General features: G+C 46.5%; 2 non-coding genes across 2 annotated transcripts; both read left to right on the forward strand.

Annotated features, from left to right (window-relative positions):
• Positions 1–969: 969 nt before the first annotated feature.
• Positions 970–1,051, forward strand: trnal-uag (transfer RNA leucine (anticodon UAG)). The gene has a single exon. It is a non-coding gene; the product is annotated as a tRNA-Leu (tRNA).
• A 3,038-nt stretch (positions 1,052–4,089) lies between these two features.
• On the forward strand, positions 4,090–4,171 carry trnal-uag (transfer RNA leucine (anticodon UAG)). The gene has a single exon. It is a non-coding gene; the product is annotated as a tRNA-Leu (tRNA).
• The last annotated feature ends 17,123 nt before the right edge of the window (positions 4,172–21,294 follow it).

Raw genomic sequence — 21,294 nt, forward strand, 5'->3', positions numbered from 1 at the left:
ACACAAATCTAAAAGTAAAAAAATGGAATTAAGAAATATATAAATATCAGATTGAACAATTTGGGAGTGGCATTGACTAAAATACAGTAAAATGGAATACAGTATATATATATATGAGATGAGTAAAGCAGTATGTAAACATTATTTAAACATTATTAAAGTAACTATTGTTCCATTATTAAAGTGGCCAGTGATTCCAAGTCTATGTATATAGAGAAGCAGGGTTGAGTAACCTGGTGGAAGCCAGCTAGTAATGGCTATTTAACAGTCTGATGGCCTTAAGATAGAAGCTGTTTTTCAGTCTCTAGGTCCCAGCTTTGATGCACCTGTACTGACCTCGCCTTCTGGCCTTGGCTCGAGTCATTGATGTCCTTGGCCTTCCTTTGATACCGGGTGCTGTAGGTGTCCTGGTGGTCAGACAGTGTGCCCCCGGTGATGCGTTGGGCAGACCGCACCACCCTCTGGAGAGCCTTGCGGTTGTGGGCGGTGCACTTGCCGTACCAGGTGGCGATACAGCCCACCAGGATGCTCTCAATTGTGCATCTGTAAAGGTTTATGGGGCCAAGCTGAAGTCCACGATCAGCTCCTTCGTTTTGTTGACGTGTAGGCAGTGTAGGCATCTCTTTACTCAATCCAATCTTTTGCAGCGTTTCAATATTCTTACAAAGGAAATAAGAAATGTTGTGTGTAGTCAAACCCACGAGTCCAGAACTCATTGAATTAGCACTACATTGCCTTAATTACCACTTCCTGTGCTATGCGGTGGTCCTCCTACCAGTTGTCCCGAGATCCACCTTTCTGAGTTTAGTAAAGGGCTCTATAAAAGTGCTCTTCAGACATAGCAGCAAAACAAATAATGTGTTGAGACAGGATGAAAAAGCAAGGAAGAAAAAAGAAGAGACCGAAATTAATGGGAGCTTAGCAGGCTTAGGTAACAGTTGACAAAGTTTGGGGTTTTTGATGGTGAATGGTAGCGTGGCCAAGTGGTCTAAGGCGCTGGATTTAGGCTCCAGTCTCTCTGGAGGTGTGGGTTTGAATCCCACCGCTGCCATCCTTGTTGCTGTTTGTGCAAGTCTTCTGTCTTTTTGGTCAATTCAAACTTTGGTAGCGTTTCCATATTCATACAAGGGAAATAACACCGTTGCCATCTTTAGCACTAAATTGCCTTAACTACCTCGTCCTGTGCTATAGCGGTGGCCCCTCCCACCAGCTGGCCGAGATCCACCTTTCTGAGCTTGTAAAGTGCTCTACAAATGTGCTCTTCAGACATCGCAGCAAAAACAAATGATGTGTTGACACAGGAAGAAAAAGCAACATGATATAAATGAAGAAAATGAAATGAAAAAGGATAAAAGAAGAGGTTGAAATTAATGGGAGCTTAGCAAGACTAGGTAACAGATGAGAAAGTGTGACTTTGAGGAAGAGGCTGGGTAGCGTTGCAGAGTGGTCTAAGGCACTGGATTTAGGCTCAAGTCATTCTGGAGGATTGGCTTTGTATCACAATGCTGCAATCTTTGATGTTGTCAATGTTTGTGCAAAGCATCAGTGTAGGCATCTCTCTACTCAATCCAATCTTTTGCAGCGTTTCAATATTCTTACAAGGGAAATAAGGAACGTTGTGTGTAGTTGAACCCACGAGTCCAGAACACATTGAATTAGCACTACATTGCCTTAATTACCACTTCCTGTGCTATAGCGGTGGTCCTCCTACCATTTGTCCCGAGATCCACCTTTCTGAGTTTAGTAAAGGGCTCTATAAAAGTGCTCTTCAGACATAGCAGCAAAACAAATAATGTGTTGACAGGAAGAAAAAGCAAGGAAGAAAAAAAAAAAAAACGAAATTAATGGGAGCTTAGCAGGCTTAGGTAACAGTTGACAAAGTTTGGGGTATTGGATGGTGAATGCTAGCGTCGGCGAGTGATATAAGGCGCTGGATTAAGGCTCCAGTCTCTCTGGAGTCGTGGCTTCGAATCCCACCGCTGCCATCCTTGTTGCTGTTTGTGCAAGTCTTCGGTCTTGTTGGTCAATTCAAACTTTGGTAGCGTTTCCATATTCATACAAGGGAAATAACACCGCTGCCATCTTTAGCACTAAATTGCCTTAACTACCTCGTCCTGTGCTATAGCGGTGGCCCCTCCCACCAGCTGGCCGAGATCCACCTTTCTGAGCTTGTAAAGTGCTCTACAAATGTGCTCTTCAGACATAGCAGCAAAAACAAATGATGTGTTGACACAGGAAGAAAAAGCAACATGATATAAATGAAGAAAATTAAATGAAAAAGGATAAAAGAAGAGGTTGAAATTAATGGGAGCTTAGCAAGACTAGGTAACTGTAACGGCTCTCTTTCGGTGAGTGAGTTGACCAAGGCGCAGCGGATTGTGAATACATAATGAACTTTATTTAACAAGACGAAACTAAACACACGAAGAACACTTGAATAATTTTACAAAACAACAAAACGAACTAGACAGACCTAAACTATGAACTTACATGAAACGAGGAACACATAAACGACCGAACGAACGAGACGAGACAGTACCGTGTGGTGCAACAAACACAGACACAGTGACAATCACCCACAAACAAACAGTGAGAACACCCTACCTTAATATGACTCTCAATTAGAGGAAAACGCAAAACACCTGCCTCTAATCAAGAGCCATACCAGGCAACCCAAAACCAACATAGAAACGGAAAACATAGACTGCCCACCCAAAACTCACGCCCTGACCATCACACACATAAAAAACAACAGAAAACAGGTCAGGAACGTGACAGTAACAGATGAGAAAGTGTGACTTTGAGGAAGAGGCTGGGTAGCGTTGCAGAGTGGTCCAAGGCACTTGTCACGATCGTGTGGCGGATTGATGGACCAAAACGCAGCTTTTGGAAAGTAAGCCATCTTCTTTTATTTTTTAAAGATGACGAAAAATAAACACGACACGAAACACTTTAACAAAACGAACAAAAACAACAAACGACCGTGAAGCTAAATAACGTTGTGCACTTACACACACAGGCTACAAACGTTCTGACATAGACAATTACCCACAACCAATGAGAGCCTATGGCCACCCTAAATAAGGCTCCCAATCAGAGACAACCGAAATCAGCTGTCTCTAATTGGGAGCTCATTCAGGTAACCATAGACTCTCCTAGACAACTAAACATACATAGACAACACTAGAAACATGTACTCCACACAAACCCATATACTATACACAACCCCTTTTACCATAAACAACACCCAAAACCAACAAAACATAAACATTCCCCATGTCACACCCTGACCTAACTAAAATAATAAAGAAAACAAAGAATACTAAGGCCAGGGCGTGACAGCACTGGATTTAGGCTCAAGTCATTCTGGAGGATTGGCTTTGTATCACAATGCTGCAATCTTTGGTAGGCATCTCTTTACTCAATCCAATATTTTGCAGCGTTTCAATATTCTTACAAGTGAAATAAGGAACGGGAAGAAAAAGCAAGGATGAAAAAAAAGAGACCGAAATTAATGGGAGCTTAGCAAGACTAGGTAACAGATGAGAAAGTATGACTTTGAGGAAGAGAATGGGTAGCGTTGCAGAGTGGTTTAAGGCACTGGATCTAGGCTCAAGTCATTCTGGAGGATTGGCTTTGTATCACAATGCTGCAATCTTTGTTAGGCATCTCTTTACTCAATCCAATCTTTTGCAGCGTTTCAATATTCTTACAAGTGAAATAAGGAACGGGAAGAAAAAGCAAGGAAGAAAAAAAAAAGAGACCGAAATTAATGGGAGCTTAGCAAGACTAGGTAACAGATGAGAAAGTATGACTTTGAGGAAGAGAATGGGTAGCGTTGCAGAGTGGTTTAAGGCACTGGATCTAGGCTCAAGTCATTCTGGAGGATTGGCTTTGTATCACAATGCTGCAATCTTTGGTAGGCATCTCTTCACTCAATCCAATCTTTTGCAGCGTTTTAATATTCTTACAAGTGAAATAAGGAACGGGAAGAAAAAGCAAGGAAGAAAAAAAAAAGAGACCGAAATTAATGGGAGCTTAGCAGGCTTAGGTAACAGTTGACAAAGTTTGGGGTTTTTGATGGTGAAAGGTAGCGTGGCTGAGTGGTCTAAGGCGCTGGATTTAGGCTCCAGTCTCTCTGGAGGTGTGGGTTTGAATCCCACCGCTGTCATCCTTGTTGCTGTTTGTGCAAGTCTTCGGTCTTTTTGGTCAATTCAAACTTTGGTAGCGTTTCCATATTCATACAAGGGAAATAACACCGCTGCCATCTTTAGCACTAAATTGCCTTAACTACCTCGTCCTGTGCTATAGCGGTGGCCCCTCCCACCAGCTGGCCGAGATCCACCTTTCTGAGCTTGTTAAAAGGCTCTATAAACGTGCTTTTCAGACGTAGAAGCAAAACAAATAACGTGTTCAAACAAGAAGAAAAAAAAACATTATATAAACAAAGAAAATGAAATGAAAAAAGAAGAGATTGAAATGAATGGTAGCTTAGCAAGCCTAGGTAACAGATGAGAAAGTTTGGCTTTGAGGAAGAGGCTGGGTAGTGTGGCAAAGTGGTCTAAGGTTCTGGATTTAGGTTCTGGATCAAGTCTCTCTGGAGGATTGGCATTGTATCACAAATGCTGCCATTCTTGATGTTGTTGTTGTTTTTGCTCAGGCGTTTGACTTCAAGCAGGCTGACCGGCGTATTTTTCCACTCAAAGTAGTCGCTCGGGCAATTGAGTTTAAGCCCGACGACAACGATGACTGACGTATTTTCCGGGCTTTGAACAAATAGTCACACTGGACGTAAAGAGCTAGTGACTTAAAGACGCATTGGCGACTTTAAAAAAAAACACTTGCCTGTCGCCAGGGAAACGTTGGGTGGTGAGGAGCCAAATTTTGCCAAACCGTTTGCCGAGACTCCTGGGTGCCCGGCGGGTGAAGGGGTCCATTTGTGGGTTATCGCTTCTCTGCCTTTTGGCTAAGACCAGGTTAGGTACTGCGGTGCTATAAACCCTTAGTTAAAAGCCGGAGGGCGTTAACCTGTCTAGGACCCCGTTCCGCTAGCGGAACCCCTCACCAGCAGCCAATAAAATTGCAGGGCGCCAAATACAAATCAACATAAATCTCATAAATCAAATTTCTCAAACATACAAGTATTAGGCACCATTTTAAAGATAACATTCTCGTTAATCCAGCCACAGTGTCTGATTTAAAAAATGCTTTACAGCGAAAGCTGCACAAACGATTATATTAGGTCACCACCAAGTCACAGAAAAACACAGCCATTTTTCCCGCCAAAGAGAGGAGTCACAAAAAGCACAAATAGAGATAAGATTAATCACTAACCTTTGACGATCTTCATCAGATGACACTCATAGGACTTCATGTTACACAATACATGTATGTTTTGTTCGATAAAGTTCATATTTATATCCAAAAATCTTATTTTACATTGGCGTGTTAGATTCAGGAGTTCCAAAACATGCAGTGATATTGCAGAGAGCCACATGAATTCACAGAAATACTCATAATAAATGTTGATGAAAATACAGCTATTATACATGAAACTTTAGATACACTTCTCCTTAATTACAACTGCTGTGTCAGATTTCAAAAAAACTTTACGGAAAAAGCATAATCTGAGAACAGCGCTCAGAGCCCAAACCACCCAGAGAAATATCCGCCATGTTGGGTAGTCAACATTATTCATAAATAGCATTAGAAATATTCACTTACCTTTGATGATCTTCGTCAGAATGCACTCCCAGGAATCGCAGTTCCACAATAAATGCTTGTTTTGTTCGATAATGTCCTTAATTTATGTCCATTTATGTCCAATAGCTTCTTTTGTTAGGACGTTTGGTAAACAATCCAAAAGCGCGATCTGGTCCATTCGGACAAAACGTTCAAAAAGTTATATTACAGGTCGAAGAAATTTGTCAAACTAATAGAATCAATCTTTAGGATGTTTTTATCATAAAAGTTCAATAATGTTCCAACCGGAGAATTCCATTGTCTGTAGAGAAGCACTGGAACGAGAGCAACCTCTGAAGTGAAAGCGCGTGATTGAGAACAAGGCTGTAGGCAGACCCCTTAGTAAAACAGCTCTTTTGTTTTTTGAGGGAGCGTGTCATTCTTACGTGTAGAATGGCACGCAACTCAGCAACCAAAATGCCGGGGATTGGAATAGCGAACACGGTGCGACTCGCTTGGAGGACCAAGGAGGTGGAGCCGTTCTGGAGGGAGACTTTTGGGAGAACAATTTTGATTGGGAGCATGAAGTTGGAAGTAAAAGATGTTCTGTGCCTCCAAGCGAATCCAATGGAGGAGGCCTACGATGTGACTTTCCACAAGGAGGAAAAAACACGAAGAAGTGCTGAAGAGGGCAAGAGAGATGGGAAAGGAAAAGCCGATGTGCCATTACGAGGTGACCAGCCTGGCTAAAAACAATTTCAGGGTGGTCCCTGTGAATATGTATAACCCCCGTGTGAAGGATGAAGAGGTGAGGGCCTTTCTGGGGAGGTACATGGACAATATCTCCTCAGCGAGGCTCCTCAGGGACTCCCTGGGTTTATGGAAAAGGAGGAGAGGGTTCCAGGCGCTACTCAGGGAGGACCCAAAGGGTGTGGGTGGATACCTCCATCCTCCTGCGATGTTCTCCCTGGGGGCTGACAGGGGAACTTTGTATTATGCATGTCAGCCTCCTTTCTGCAGGCGGTGTATGGCCTACGGTCATGTCTTGGCCTCGTGCAGTACAAGGAAGTGCAGATTCTGAGGGTCGGGTGAGCACGAGGCCAAGGACTATGACGAGCCCAAGGCATGCCACGGGTGTCGTTCGTCAGCGCACTTGTGGCGGGATTGCCTGGCTCATCAGAGGTCGTACGCGTCTGCGGCTGGAGGGGGAGCAGGGGATGGGGGAAGAAGAGGAAGAGGGGGCCCGGATACCGTCTTCCTCCATCTCCCCAATCCAGGATGCAGGAATGGTGTTAGGCTCTCGAGTGCCCTGCATCCTGGATTGGGGAGATGGAGGAAGACGGGGGGGCATCAGGAGAGGAGAAGGCGTCCCTGCCGGAGGAGATGGAGCAGGGGAGCATCGGGTGGGCCTCCTGTTTTTGTTTTGGGTGTTTTGGGATTTAGCAGTTGGGTGATGTGTTTTTGTTTTTATTTATGAAATCAAGTATTACCTTTGTTACTTTAAATGTTAGGGGATTTAGGGATATTGTTAAAAGAAGGGCTGTTTTTAGTTATTTAGAGGGTGTGGGTTTTGATTTTTGTTTTTTACAGGAGGTTCACCTGAGGGATGGTGGGGATGTTTGTAGATTTAGGAGGGAGTGGGATAAGTGAGAATCGTTTTGGGGTATAGGAGGGGTGCACTCAACAGAGGTAGGGATTTTGTTTGGGAATTGGGAGGTTAAAGTAGAGAGCACTTTTGTTATAATGCAGGGGAGGGTGTTGGGGGTAGATGTAACGTATAGGGAGGGTAGATATAGGTTAATTGGATGGTACGGGCCACAGGTGGCGGCAGACAGGAAGGAGATGGTGGACTGTCTGAAGCCCCTGTGTGTCACAAATAGGCACTTGGTGATAGGAGGGATTTTAACATAGATTTAGGGGTAGGGGGGGACAGCAGTGCAGGTGCCATCACCGGGCTAATGGCTTGCAATGGTCTGGTTGATGGAGGCCTGCACTCTACTTCGACAATGGCTGATCCCACTTGGCGCAACTCTCGGTGGGTTGCGCGGAGGCTTGATTACATTTTTCTACCTAGTTCTTTGGGTCAGGTGTCTGGACGGCTGTTGCCGGTCTTCTTTTCGGACCATGACGGGGTGCTCCTGCAGGTGGGATCACCAGTCTGCGTCTTCAGTAGGGGGTACTGGAGATTAGATCGGGATGTACTGGATGAGCAAGCTTTTGTTAATGCCGTAACTGGGGTGTTTCGGGGGCTTGAAGGCCTCCGGCCCATGTGTGAGGGGGTGTTAGAGTGGTGGGATATAGTAAACATAAGGATTAGGGCCTTTATTATAGGATATGGTTAGAGTAAAAAAAGGGAGGAAAGGAGGGAGGGAGATCATATCCAAAGGTTGCTCGAACTCGAGTACGAGGCAGGCAACCTCAGCGGGTCGATTGACTGGGAGAGATCCACAGCCCTGAAGGCGCAGCTCAGGGAGCTGCAGGAGCGGAAGGCTCGAGCTTTCCTGGAGCGTGCGCATAGAGGCTTTTTAGAACACAACGAGACTTGTTCCGCCATGTTCTTTAAGTCGGTTAGAAGCAGACAGAGTAGGAAGGTAATGTACAGGGTTAGGGAAGAAAATGGGAGTGTAGTGAGTAAACCAGAGGAAATGGTCAGGGTGACAACTGACCATTTCCAAAGGTTATTTAAAGAAAGGGATGTAGATGTAAAGCATTTTATATGTAAAGTTTTTAGAACACCTGTCCCGGCGATTGCCGGAGGATGTTAGAGAAGCGATGGAGGCTCAGATCTCCCTTGAAGAGGTTGAGAGCGCCCTCAGGAGGATGGGAAAAGGGAAGGTGCCTGGGATGGATGAGCTGCCGGCCGAATTTTACCCCAAGTACTCTAAGTCTTGAAGGCCATCCTCGAGACGGGTGTCCCCCGGGTGTCCCCCTCGAGATCAATGGTCGTTGGTGTGCTGTTACAAGAAGGGGGAAGCAACAGACCTTGGCAACTGGCGGCCATTGACCATGATGTGTGTAGATTACAAGCTGCTTCCAAAGGTCTTAGCGGACCGGTTGCGCACAACCCTTCCCTACGTCGTCCACAAGGGCAGCTCTATTAGATGGAACCTACAGTTGATCAGGGACTCCATCGCTTGGGTTGAAGATAGAGGTCTGCCTTTAATGGTAGCAGCGCTAGATCAGGCGAAAGCTTTTGATCGCGTGAATAGGTCCTTTCTATTCAGGGTGTTAGGTATATTAGGATTTGGGGAGAGGTTTATAGGACGGATCCGTTCTTTATATGTCGGAGCAGGGTGCCGGGTTAGCGTAAACGGTCACTTGGGTGACGTTTTTGACCTCTCGTCTGGGGTCAGGCAGGGGTGCCCGCTCTCGGCTCTCCTCTTCGTTCTGTACATGGAGCCTCTGGGGGCTGCCATTAGGGCATACACAGGGGTGGAGGGCTTGTTGATCCCTGGAAGCGGCGCTCTGCGAGTCAAGTTAACGCAGTAAGCCGATGACACTTCCTTGCATACATGAAGGGAACATTTTGACATTTGCTGTATGGTTGATGAGAAACTCCATATTGCAAATGTATTTTACAAACATTCGCGGATGGTGGCGGGCCGTGCACAGGGGCCAGATCTTCCGGGAAGTCATCGAACGAAGTCTCTGGAACATTCGGTTTCCGTTTTATAAAATTTCAAATTGGTCATTTTTCCGCTGTCCCGGTAAATCCCACCAGAGGGCGAATGGAATCATATTGCAAATGTACAAAACATCACCAACCACGACGTGGCCTTTTCTCCTAAACGGAAAAGACTTCGAAGACTAAACTTGATGAACATAGGTTTGGCATAATGGGCAGTTGGCCCCGAACAATATGGCGTCGAGGCCTCAACGATTTTTGAGTTATGGATATTTTTCTGGGATTAAAGGTCAAAAACAAAAATAGAGCGCTAATTTGACCACTTCATGTCAAAGTACATGAACCTACGGAGATTTCTGTGATTTTCGGTAATTTTCTGAAATAACACACACTCATTCAACCCTCTGTAAATAAGTCCGTTCTTAATTTAAAGACTTAATATTCTCAATATGCAATACTCAATATTCTATAAGAGCCTACCCTAAGGAGGATATGTGTTCACTTTCAGCTTCCTATATCAACCGGAAGTACCTTAAAATGGTGTCATAGTGGCTGTTTTGAAGGGTTAAAAAGGTCAGATCTTTTCAAAACTTCATATGTGTGATTAGGCAACCGTTGTGAACCGTAAATCAGTAATTTCTCCCAACAGATGTAAAAGAAAGGTCTCACACAGAGCAAGGATGGAGTGACACAGTGTGGGTCATAAAGACGCACCGAGCCTGCAATGGCATTACCATAATCTCTAGGCAGTGCCGAGTTCAACGAGATGCCCCGCTTGACCGTAGCTTGCTCGGTCTGAGCTCAGCGACCATGAAAAAAGTAGGCCCATAATGAAGCCTGGCCCTAAATTGCAGGTGCTTTTTGGTGACAGCGGGATACCAGTTAGGGTTAGAAGCACAATTCGACCTCAGGAATATTCCTGAGGTCCTCCCGATCTGTGCAAGCCTAACCTTGACCATGTGGCATTAACCCTTAACAGTGAAAATTAGGTGTTTACGTCAAACAGTTTTCAATGACTTCTCTCCCCATAGGAATACATTGCCTGCTCCCCTAAATTCAACCTGAAGCCTATGTGGGTTATGAATGTCTTATGAACCTGTCTTCGATGACAATCCATCAGGCCACCATGAGGTCTACCTGTGTCGATTCTAGGCTTCCTGGAGCAACCGGAAGTGGTTAAAATCACCCTAAAAGTGAAACAAGCACCTTTGCACCACCCCAAAGTGGTGAAGCAAGATCGCTTGGCTTCTAAGTCAAATAAGTATTTAGCCTCTAAGTCTTCCGGGTCCAAGAGTGACAAGAAGGCCCCTCGACTCACGAACACACAGCTCGCGCTCCAGGTACAGTCACGACGATGACCACCCTTGGCTGAGCCAGGCTGAGGAAGTGAACAGGAAGAGTGTCATGAGGATGAAGATGAGATCCCTGATGAGGAGTTGGAGGCTACAATGGGCTACGACAGCAGCGAGAGTCCTGACGAATACGATTACAGCGACGACTTCATAGACGACGGATCTACCAAGGAGGAATACAGCAGTGAAGAGGAGGATGAGGAGGTATTCTGTGCTCAGGTGAAAAAGAGGGCAAAAGTGGCTAAGTCTAAAACCAAGAATGTTAATCGGGGATGCAAGTATAAGCGCGTGTCACATTCAGAGTCCGAAAAAGAGTACTCCCCAAAGCCTGCCTGTAGTGGTATGACTGAGGAAATTAGGGGTAATAAGCGCGCTCTGCAATCCGACTCGGAAGAGTTGATCAAGCCAGATGTAAAGCGCATCAAACGTACAAAGGAGAACCTCCGGCCTGACAAGATTGAGGAGAAACATAGCAGGAGTGCCAAGGTGGTTAAAGAGACGTCTGTCCAGCGCTTTGACAGACAAGATAAGACTCGTGCTAAAGACAAGGACAAGTCTGACAAGAGGTGCGAAAAGTGAAGCCTGCTAAGAACACAAGAACCCCCAATCGGGATTCCCCTCTATACAAAAGCAAGCTGTCGGACTCGGAAACCGATGACTACGAAGGAGAGGAGAAACGGGGGGTAAGTATAAAGAGGGTAAATCCTTCCAAGATAAAATGCACTCGCTCTCCCGTCAGCGACACCGACTCCAAGCAGGAGGAGAGACAAGCACGTAAGAAGACTCAAAAGGGTAGGCCTGACAATACGCCCAGACAGAAACTCGAAAAGACAGAGCCCGGGAGGTCCCTCGAGCAGCAAGAGGCTCTCAAAAAGTAAGAACTCAGCAACCACCCCGGCGCTACATCGTCACATCGGAGTCCTGGTGTTTCACAGTCCAAGAGGCGGAGGTTAAGTGGAGAGGCTGCAAAAGCGGGCCAAGTTGACCGATCAAGCTGACTGCCCTACTGACACCCTTCAACAAGAGTCATCCGATCACGAGGGAGCGAGGGAGTGGGACCGTGAGAAGGAAGGGATAGACAGAGAGGATCACCTGAACCATCCTGCCGAGCCTACATCTGCTGCAGAGTCAGAGTCATCAGAGGAGGAGGATTCTGATGTCGAATCGGACTTTATCGATATACTAGACAACAGACCTGAAAGGACGGGGTGTAGCGACCTTGAAACTGACTCTAGCGAGAACGAGCATCTTCTTTCTATGTCAAATCAAATGTATTTATATAGCCCTTCATACATCAGCTGATATATCAAAGTGCTGTACAGAGACCCAGCCTAAAACCCCAAACAGCAAGCAATGCAGGTGTAGAAGCACGGTGGCTAGGAAAAACTCCCTAGAAAGGCCAAAACCTAGGAAGAAACCTAGAGAGGAACCAGGCTATGAGCGGTGGCCAGTCCTCTTCTGGCTGTGCCGAGTGGAGATTATAACAGAACATGGCCAAGATGTTCAAATGTTCATAAATGACCAGCATGGTCAAATAATAGTAATCACAGTAGTTATCGAGGGTGCAGCAAGTCAGCACCTCAGGAGTAAATGTCAGTTGGCTTTTTTAGCACGGCCGGTGAACAGGTCAGGGTTCCATAGCCGCAGGCAGAACAGTTGAAACTGGAGCAGCAGCAATAAAGCAGTGTCCACTTCATCATGAGATGATTGAGTCTCTGAGCCCTCAGCTGTTTCCATATTTCCCCTGTCCTCTGGGCTCTCTCTGAGGACTGGCTGGCACTCTTTCACAGTGAAGTTTCTATCAGTCTGGCCCCGTTCCTCACTATTATCTGATACTAGTTGTGTGCTACTCTGTCTGCTCTCTTTATCCCTACGTGGCCTATTGATGAATACTGGATAAGAATCCTCATCTGAGATCTCAGACTCAACGCTCTCCCCATTTTGCTGATTTTGCTGGGGTCGTTCCCTTCTCCACAGACCTCTATTGGGTGTTTCAACAGGTTCCTCAAATGGTAGGGAATTACATGACATGAGCATATTGCAATGCAGAACCCGGGCCCTGCCTGTACCCCTCTCGGGTTTGACCTCATTAGACAGGGCTGTCATCACCTTTCCTGGTTACCACCACATGTATTTGGTCCTCCCAGTGTGATCTTAGCTTTCCCGGCCCCCCACGTTCTGACATGTTCCTCACCAGTACACGATCCCCTGAGACCAGAACCAAACTTATTTTCTTCCGATCGTAGTAGGCTTTTCCCTTTGCTGTTGATTTCTCCATGTTTCTACTGGCGATGTCATAGGCTTCAGCCATCTGTTGCTGCCACTTCTTAGCATAATCCTGGTATGATTTCTCCTGTTCCTTTATCTGTAACCCAAAGACAAGGTCAACAGGTAGCAGTGGAGCCCTTCCAAATAGCAGGAAATACAGTGAGAACCCAGTAGCATCACTGGTGGTATGCATGAATGCATGAATGACCTTGTTCAGATAATCACCCCAGTTGGCCTTTTTCTCTTCATCTAGTGTGCGCAACATTGACAACAGTGTACGGTTAAATCTCGGATTCTCCTGTGGATGATATGGAGAGGTTCTGGAATTGGCTATTCCCATACAGTTCTGCAAGGCTCTGAATAACTGATTTTCAAACTCTCTTCCCTGATCATGATGGATATTTGACACAAAGCCAAACTTTGGGAAAAAATAATCGAAAAGCTTCAGTTTTTCCGGACTTATTTCTGGGGGGGTAGGCTTGTGCAAATTTTGTAAAGTTATCTAAAATAACTTAAATGTCCTCGTAGCCCCCTCTTCTTTTCTCCAAATGCACATAGTCAATTGAAATCATCTGGAAAGGAGCTGTAGCTCGTACATGTTGCATTGTGTTAGGATTCGCAAAGAGGCTGGGACTAGCCTGAGCGCCGGCGATAGGCTGAGCAAAGTTTAAACCACGCTCAGCCTCTACGGTGATAGGCCAACAGACGGGTTGGAACTACGTCTGTCACCGTATAAGAACAGCTGTTTACTTACATCCTGCCAGTTCTCTGTTCTATCCTGCGAGGTGATACAGAGAACCCGTATATACGAAAATTGCATTTACCATTTATCGCTTGAGTTTAATAAAAATACTTAAAGTATATTCGGTGACTCTGAATCACATTTTGTCCTGATACCAGATTGAATTGACGCAAATCCCTTATAATTGGGGCCCTAGTTATTACACTGGGTTTCTTTTGTTTGATACACTTACACACTTTGGTGATAAAGTGTTCAATGTCTTGTTGCATGCGCGGCCAATAAAAGCGTTCTCGTGCTAAGTTCAACACTCTTTCTGTTCCGAGATGGGCCATTTCAGTGTGTAAGTACTTGTAAATCAGTGTTCAGTATACAGTATACAATCAGTATACTGACTTGGTACCACAACTTGTGTCCTTTTGGCTGTTTTCCTTTGTAATAATCCATCTGGTGAGACATGGAGCCTGTTCCACTCTTGCAGTAACTGTTTGACTTTGTATGACTCTTGTTGACATTCTGTTGGTTTAGGCTTAGTCCTTTGACTTTTCAGTTCCAAGATTCTCCATACAGCCGCATCCTTTAACTGAGCCTGCATGATATCGTGTGGAGAAAGTCAGTCGGTCTGTGACTGTTCCCCCCCCACCATGACAGCTCACCTTGCACTGATGGCCTTAGTGTGACCGTGGATATCCACGTCACACAGTCATTCTGTTGTGTCTGAACATTATTGAGTGTTGCTTTTACCATTTCAAGTGAGTGTTTCTCTGTGCATTCTTCCATGTAATGTTCAGCATGCAAAGGAGAGCGTGACAGAAAGTCTGCGTCAGTGTTTACCTTTCCAGGACGATACTTCAGTGTGAGATTAAAGTCAGACAGCTCTGCCACCCAGCAATGTGTAACGTTCGCCGTTAAGGGTAGACCAAGGCGCAGCGTGATTTGGGTTCATCATACTTTATTTAAATGTAAACCAGCGAAAAAAACAATAAACAACACAACGAACGAAAAGCTTCGTCGTGCAAAATACATGCAACCAAACAAAGACAAGATCCCACAACTGAAGGTGGGAAAAAGGGCTGCCTAAGTATGATCCCCAATCAGAGACAACAATAGACAGCTGCCTCTGATTGGGAACCATACTAGGCCAACAAAGAAAAAGAAAACATAGATATACAAAAACTAGAGTACCCACCCTAGTCACACCCTGACCTAACCAAAATATAGAGAATAAACAGGGATCTCTAAGGTCAGGGCGTGACACGATGACTGGTGGCATTCAGTCTTGCTGTAGTTAGTACATATGTCAAGGGGTTATTATCACTCTACACTGTCACAGAGGGAGCATAAAATAGGTCATCTCGGAACCGCTCAGGCAATGCCCATTTGAGGGCCAAGAATTTCAGTTTCCCTGAGCGAAGGTGATAGTTTCTCTCTGCTTGAGTCAGGGTGCGGGAGCCATATCCAATGCCTCTCAGTTTGCCATTTTGTCATTGGTATAACACCCCTCCCAATCCCTCTTCGGAGGCATCAACATGCAGGATAAAAGGGTCCTTGAAATCTGGGTAAGCAAGCACAGGTAGATTAGTCAACAGACTCAGCAAGTGTTCCAATGCTCTCTGGTGAGCATCCTCCCATATAACTTTCTGGTGGGGCAGAGCCTGTCCTGACTGCACAGCTACCCTGGTTCTTCGCTTCCCGGATGCTGGGGTCTTCGTCTTCACTGCTAGTAAGTCATAGAGACATTTAGCATGTTGTGAGAAATTCTGTACATAACCCCTATAGTACCCTAGAAACCACAGTAGTTCTCAGCTCTCTCACGTTTGTTGGTGGTCTGTTTAACAGTTCTTGCACTGCTACGATTTCTTTAACATCCATTCTGTAACTAACGCTTGTTCTCCTCCTCGTCTGAGGAGGAGCAGGGATCGGACCAAAACGCAGCTTGTGGAGAATACATTCTTTATTTATTTTAAAGAAGACAAAACGACGAACACTGACAAACTATACAAAACAACAAACGACGTCAACAGACCTGAACATGAGAACTTACATATAACGAAGAACGCACAAACAGGTACAGACTAAACAAAACGAAACAGTCCCGTGTGGTACAAACACTGACACGGAAGACAATCACCCACCAACAAACGGTGTGAACAGCCTACCTTAATATGGTTCTCAATCAGAGGAAACGTCAAACACCTGCCCCTGATTGAGAACCATATAAGGCTAAATAACAATGAAACTAAACATAGAAACAAATAACATAAACTGCCCACCCAGCTCACGTCCTGACCAGCTAAACAAAGCTAAACAAAGGAAAATAAGGTCAGGAACGTGACAGTACCCCCCCCCCCCCCCCCCCAAGATGCGGATTCTGGCCGCAAAACTGAACCTATAGGGGAGGGTCTGGGTGGGCATCTGTCCACGGTGGCGGCTCTGGCTCTGGACGTTTTCCCCACCCCACCATAGCCAATCCCCGCTTCCGTAGCCTCCTCCCAATAGCCACCCTCCAAATTAACCCACCTGGATAAAGGGGCAGTACCGGACTAAGGGGCAACACCGGAATGAGGGGCAGCACCGGACTGAGGGGCAGCACCGGACTGAGGGGCAGCACCGGACTGAGGGGCAGCTCCGGACTGAGGGGCAGCTCCGGACTGAGGGGCAGCTCCGGACTGAGGGACAGCTCCGGACTGTCTAATGGCTCTGGCTGCTCATGGCTGGCTGACGGCTCTGGCTGCTCATGGCTGGCTGACGGCTCTGGCTGCTCATGGCTGGCTGACGGCTCTGGCTGCTCATGGCTGGCTGACGGCTCTGGCTGCTCATGGCTGGCTGACGGCTCTGGCTGCTCATGGCTGGCTGACGGCTCTGGCTGCTCATGGCTGGCGGACGGCTCTGGCTGCTCATGGCTGGCGGACGGCTCTGGCTGCTGATGGCTGGCTGACGGCTCTGGCTGCTCATGGCTGGCGGACGGCTCTGGCTGCTCATGGCTGGCGGACGGCTCTGGCTGCTCCTGTCTGGCGGAAGGCTCTAGCGCTCCTGTCTGGCGGAAGGCTCTAGCGGCTCCTGTCTGGCGGACGGCTCTAGCGGCTCCTGACTGACGGACGGATCTGAAGGCTCAGGACAGACGGGCGGCTTTGAAGACTCAGGACAGACGGGCGGCTTTGAAGTCTCAGGACAGACGGGCGGCTTTGAAGGCTCAGTACAGACGGGCAGCGCAGGCGGCGCTTGGCAGACGGGCAGTTCAGGCGCCGCTGGGCAGACGGCAGACTCTGGCCGGCTGAGGCGCACTGTAGGCCTGGTGCGTGGTGCCGGAACTGGAGGCACCGGGCTAAGGACACGCACCTTAAGGCTAGTGCGGGGAGCAGCAACAGGAGGCACAGGACTCTGGAGACGCACAGGAGGCTTGGTGCGTGGTGCCGGAACTGGTGGTACCGGGCTGGAGACACGCACCATAGGGCTAGTGCGTGGAGGAGGAACAGGGCTCTGGAGACGCACAGGAAGCCTGGTGCATGGTGTTGGCACTGGTGGTACTGGGCTGGGGCGGGGAGGTGGCGCCGGATATACCGGACCGTGCAGGCGTACTGGCTCCCTTGAGCACCGAGCCTGCCCAACCTTACCTGGTTGTATGCTCCCCGTAGCCCGACCAGTGTGGGGAGGTGGAATAACCGGCACTGGGCTGTGTTGGCGAACCGGGGACACCATGCGTAAGGCTGGTGCCATGTATGCCGGCCCGAGGAGACGCACTGGAGACCAGGCGCGTTGAGCCGGCTTCATGGCACCTGGCTCAATGCCCAATCTAGCACTACCAGTGCGGGGAGGTGGAATAACCCGCACCGGGCTATGCACACGTACAGGAGACACCGTGCGCTTTACCACATAACACGGTGTCTGCCCGTACTCTCGCTCTCCACGGTAAGATCGGGAAGTGGGCGCAGGTCTCCTACCTGACTTCGCCACACTACCCTTTAGCCCCCCCCCCCTCCCCTCCCCCTCCCCCCCAATACATTTTTGGGCTTGACTCACAGGCTTCCGTGCTAGCCGCGTACCTTCATAACACCGGTTCCTCTCTCCGGTTGCCTCTGCTCTCCTAACTGCCTCCAGCTGTTCCCATGGGAGGCGATCTTTTCCAGCTAGGATCTCCTCCCATGTGTAGCAACCCTTGCCGTCCAAAACGTCCTCCCATGTCCATTCCTCCTTCGTGCGCTGCTGCTGCTTTCTCCACCGCTGCTTGGTCCTTGGTTGGTGGGTGATTCTGTAACGCTTGTTCTCCTCCTCGTCTGAGGAGGAGCAGGGATCAGACCAAAACGCAGCTTGTGGAGAATACATGCTTTATTTATTTTAAAGAAGACGAAACGACGAACACTGACAAACTATACAAAACAACAAACGAGAACTTACATATAACGAAGAACGCGCGAACAGGTACAGACTAAACAAAACGAAACAGTCCCGTGTGGTACAAACACTGACACGGAAGACAATCACCCACCAACAAACGGTGTGAACAGCCTACCTTAATATGGTTCTCAATCAGAGGAAACTTCAAACCCCTGCCCCTGATTGAGAACCATATAACGCTAAATAACAATAAACCTAAACATAGAAACAAATAACATAGACTGCCCACCCAGCTCACGTCCTGACCAACTAAACAAAGCTAAACAAAGGAAAATAAGGTCAGGAACGTGACAGTAACCCTCAGCAGAAATTGTTTTTCCTAAATAACGCACCTCATTCTTGAATAGGTCACACTTATCAGCCCTGAGTTTAATACCCCATTTATTTTGCTGCCTGAGTACCTGACGGACATCTTCTATTCCATTCATATAAGGCCCTAGGGGTGCTGAAGGCAGGGCCTTTTCTGGACTCCTCTCCCACAAAGCCTTGGTGGTATGCCTTTCCTTGATCTAAAACTGTAAACCATGAGTTTCCTCCCAAACCATCAAGTATTTCCTGTATACGGGGTATGGGATGCCTGTCCAGAACAGTCTTCTTGTTCAATCCCCTGTAATCAACACAAAGTCTTAAACTCCCATCCTTTTTCCATACGCAGACCAAAGGTGAGTATGATGAAGTTGACTTTCTGATTAAGTTTTTGTTCATGAGCCCCTGAAGGTGGCTTTTCACCTCAGCATACCGTTGTATCTCTTTGCCACTGGTATGTTATCAGTCAATGTTATCTACATTCTGAGATTTTCAATACACCCTATGTCCGTGTCATCTTTGGCGAAAACAGCTGATTCCTCTCTGAGCATCCGTTTGACTAATTCTTGTTGTTCTTGGCTCAAGTGCTGAACCTCTACAGGTGGGTCCCACCACTCTATTTGACTGTTGTCAGGGCCAGGCTCCGGTGCGGATCTGTCCTGAACCTGTGCTACAGTAACCTTTTCTCCACTGGGCACAGGAACCGGGTGATAAGCTCTGTAATGTCCCTATCACTGTATGTCTTCGTAAGGAAATGTCATCTAGTATTCACTACTGCAATGTCAACTTTTCGAGATGGCCGTTTTGATGTTTTCACGACCTGTCTTTGTAGGTCCAGGCCCCAGATCGCTCTCACGTCCGGTTCAAATAATTACGTTTTCTCCATTCCTCGCTTATGATGGCTACCTGAGCCCCTGTGTCTTTACACCCTCCATATAACACCACACTTGACATTTTTTTTACCAATGAGCTGTGCTATATTACAATGTCCTGTGGTAGCTGGGGTAGTTGGCCCCCACTCTCTCTGTGTCATGGGACAAGGGGAGTTGTGGTCAGTCTTACATGTTGGTTGGTGCTGTTTCCATGATCCTGTTGGCACACTTTGGAACAATAGGCAGCTTTATGACACAATGAACACAACTTCAACTCTGAGATTCTCTATACCTTTGCACTGCAGCCACTGCAACACTGGATGGAAATAGATGTATCTGAGGTCACTCCCCGTTCCTTGGTTGTGACCCCCAGGCGTTTCCCGATGGATGTGCGTTGCCCCTGATCCTACATCCTACTGCCCAATGGCTATCACTGCCACATTTGCAGCAATGATGGCAAGTCTGTTGACCAGTCTCATAACAACTTTAGCATTTTCTTTTCTCCCTGTTGGTTGGACTTGGTTTTCTGTTGGAGCGATTTCTAACTGAACTGTCACCCTGGCCCTGCACTGACTGTACTAATGAGGCAACCTGACAGGTCAGTTCTTTGATTGCTTCATTGCTCGCATCAATTTTACTCAGGAGAGGATTATATTTATTTTGTTTTCGAACTGTGGTCTGTGAGGGCTCTGCCTGTTCACATTCCCCTCCTCTTTCCCCGTTATCCTCATTCTGTACTGCGTTCACTCGTGTGGGTGTGAACTTACGGGAAATCCTGGCCTTTTGCATGCGTTCGCTTTCATTGCCCTGGGCAATTAGCATTTTCTCAAGCAACAGTTCATCACTGGTGTTAATATTCTGGAGATGCACTCTCATCTCTGCCCTGACATTATCATTTGTTAATCCTGTAACAATGGCCTGCAGGCATCTTGACTAACTGTGCCATATTTCAGTCCTGATTGGGCACGAGCTGAGGCTGATATCACTTTCTGTCTCAGGTCAAAGACTCCGACTAGGAAGTTCAAGGCAGACTCTCACGGCTCCTGTGTTGCTTTAGTCAACTTGTGATACAGTTCAGTAGCATCCTTCTCTGCATAATGTGTTCTCAAGATTTGCCTTAGAGCGTAGAGTGTCATGTCTGTTTTTCCCTCCAGATATCTCCTCATCTTAAACCCTGGGCTCACAGCTCTGATTACTGCTTCTATGATTTCTAATTCATGGTACCCTTTTCTCTGTCCATTTTCAATCTGATTTTCTAGGCTGCTGAAGCTGAGCTTATCTTTGTCTGAATTTGGTCAATATGTCCTCCAAAATACTTTATAGCCCACTGTGGCAAAGACTATACTTTCAGGAGTTAAACAACACAATAAAAAAAATCGCCTTGTTTGTCTCATTCTTCCAACCTAGCTAGTGACTTTATAAAACACAATATTTGGTACTTGTATTTTATATTATACCAACGATATAGGAAAGCATCTGGTGGCAAAATAGCAAAAATATAAAATGATTAATTCATTCAAGGTTTACAAATATGCCCAATCAATAGAACATTGTCAGAAAACAATAGTCTAAACCCATTGTCTCTACCATATATGGTTGAAAAGTTACCGATGTTTTACTCTGAGAATTGAACCTCACAACACCAAATATGGAACACATACAACCAAGTGCGGTGCAGTCTAAACTAGTAATGGTCACAGCGAATTATCGTTATTATTTCATCAACACTGTCAAGTACAAGTATATGAATGTTATAATATTGTAGAGAACGAGCTAATGATTAATTCTATGTCATTTCTAATGACATCAGGCAAAGAAAACAACGTTTGGACATGAATTTCGTAGCTCCCTCTTGAATTGACCCTTTTTCTCTCTACATTGTATAGCAAGTAAGTGAATATATAAAAATAATATGTCATTCATCAGATGCTTTTATCCAAAGCGACTTACAATAAAACCTGCTGTTGTTTATGTATGGGTGGTGATGGGAATCGAAACCCACTACCCTGGCGTTGCAAGCGTCATGCTCTATCATGGTCATGGGTGCACCTCTGC

Source organism: Salvelinus fontinalis, chromosome 22, assembly GCF_029448725.1.
Source record: "Salvelinus fontinalis isolate EN_2023a chromosome 22, ASM2944872v1, whole genome shotgun sequence".
In the NCBI taxonomy this organism is placed as follows: domain Eukaryota; kingdom Metazoa; phylum Chordata; class Actinopteri; order Salmoniformes; family Salmonidae; genus Salvelinus; species Salvelinus fontinalis.